The sequence below is a fragment of the Tarenaya hassleriana genome, unplaced genomic scaffold (assembly GCF_000463585.1).
Source record: "Tarenaya hassleriana unplaced genomic scaffold, ASM46358v1 Cleome3, whole genome shotgun sequence".
Lineage (NCBI taxonomy): Eukaryota > Viridiplantae > Streptophyta > Magnoliopsida > Brassicales > Cleomaceae > Tarenaya > Tarenaya hassleriana.
Window position 1 is genome coordinate 8,321,296 of NW_010966177.1, and position 2,685 is coordinate 8,323,980.

Genomic DNA, 2,685 nt, shown 5'->3' on the forward strand with positions numbered 1-2,685 from the left:
ATTCGGTTAACTGAAAAAATCGAAAGAAGAATAATTGAAAAAATTGAAAGGGTTCTGAAGAAGACATGAATCACCGTTGAAGCAAAATATTGGTCTGAGATAAAGCGCAACAAAGAGGATGATGTTTCAACGGGTAGTTACTATAACACAAACACCGAGCTCGAGTTGAGACCTCATTTTTTAGAAGAGAATGTGGCTTTTTCCAATGCATGAGGAGGTTCCTGCTACTCCTAAGGAGTCGGTTCAACAGAGTAAACGAACGATGCGCAAAAGAAAAAAAGATGTTAAAAGTCCATACATTGCCTTTGGATCGACAGATCCACCTTCCAAAAAGCAACGAACAAAGAGATAAACCAAAGGTCGAAAGGGAAGAAAGGGAATCCATGAGGAACGTTAAGTAGTAATGGTGCCTCTAGAGGAACGTCAAGATTCTTCTTCATGAATCCATGATCCTCTTTTTAATTAGTTGTATTTGAATCATGTGTACTCTCCAAACATCCTTTTAATCATATATATTTTATCGGGTAAAATCTTCATGCCTTGTCAAACCCGTTAAACTCGTCAGTACCCGTCAAACTCGTCAAACTTGTCTTCTAACACATTGGCTTAGGGTAGGAAATAATTTTTTCCCGCATGAATTACAGATAACAAAAACTCGTTAAATATGTTATAATGACCCCTATACACCACAACGAAGCATCAGAACTTAATTTAGACCAACGATTTATTTTCATAAACCGTCACACCAGTCAAACTCAACACACCGTTAGTACCCGTCAAACTCGTCGCACCTTATCGGTTTTCGCAAATTTGGCTACTGCAAACTATAAACTTATCAATTATCATCTCAGTCATCAAGTATCTTACGATGAATCTAAATCTAGCTCTCAGTTTTTAACACCTTTTTGTTTCTCACAATGCATGTTCTCCCAAAAAAAATACCAAAGTTTTAGTACAATTTTTATAACACATTAGGTTAGGATAGATTATATTATTTTCCAATATGATTTACGAATAAGTATTTATATATATATATATATATCAATATGTATAGTATGCATTAAGGGTGGGTTCTGGTTTTGGTACGATATTAGTACCTTATATTATTCGATTCAGTTGGGTTCTAGTTTTGTTACGGTTCGGTTTCGTTTTTTGTTAAAAAAATCAGAGTTTCTTAAAAAAGTTTCGATTTTCGGAAATTTTATAAAGTTAAGTTTGGTTCGATTCCAGAAGATTTGGTGTTATAAAAAATGCGTTAATAGATGAAGAATGAACATAATTCAACAAAAAGTCACACTTTCGTCATATTTCCATCTTCATTGTGAATACATATTCAATCTCTAAAAAAGGTCTTAACAGAAGAACCACATAATCTCACCGTCAGCCTCGTCGCACCGTCAAACTAGTCAAACCGTCGCACCTTATCGAATTTCGCAAATTTAACAATTGTAAATTGTAAACATATTGATTATCACCCCGATGAACAAGTATGTTGGATTGAAACTAATCCTAGGTCTCTAAATTTAATATCTTTTGTTTTCTTGACAATGCATGTTCTCTTATGTGAAACCCTAAAGTTCTAGTAGAGTTTGTGTAACACATTGTCTTATGGTAGAAGATATTATTTTTTCAGATGAATTACGATTAATAAAAACATGTTAAATATGTTATAATAATTCATATACACCACATTGAATATTCAAAACATTATTTAGATCGATATTTTTTTTGCACAAACCGTCCCCCCGTCAGACTCGTCGCACCATCAAACCGTCAGCCTCGTCGCACCGTCAAACTAGTCAAACCGTCGCACCTTATCGAAATTCACAAATTTAACAAGTGAAAATTGTAAACATATTGATTATCACCCCAATGAACAATTATCTTGGATTGAAACTAATCCAAGATCTCTAAATTTAACATCTTTTGTTTTCTTGACAATGTATGATCTCTCATATGAAATCCTAAAGTTCTAGTAGAGTTTGTGTACACATTGTCTTAGGGTAGAATATATTGTTTTTTCAGATGAATTACGATTAATAAAAATATGTTAAATATGTTATAATAACTCATATACACCACATTGAATATTCAAAATATTATTTAGATCGATATTTTTTTGCATAAACCGTCTCACCGTCAGACTCGTCGCACCGTCAAACCGTCAGCCTCGTCGCACCGTCAAACTAGTCAAACCGTCGCACCTTATCGAAATTCACAAATTTAACAAGTGAAAATTGTAAACCTATTGATTATCACCCCAATGAACAATTATCTTGGATTGAAACTAATCCAAGATCTCTAAATTTAACATCTTTTGTTTTCTTGACAATGTATGATCTCTCATATGAAACCCTAAAGTTCTAGTAGAGTTTGTGTAACACATTATCTTAGGGTAGAAGATATTGTTTTTTCAGATGAATTACGATTAATAAAAATATGTTAAATATGTTATAATAACTCATATACACCACATTGAATATTCAAAATATTATTTAGATCGATATTTTTTTGCACAAACCGTCTCACCGTCAAACTCGTAGCATCGTCAAACTAGTCAAACCGTCGCACCTTATCGAAATTCATGTTTTTATCACGTATAAACTGTATATTAATAATCACCCTATATAACAAATATTTTAAGTTGAAAATAATTCTAACTCCCTAACTACAATACTTTTTTTT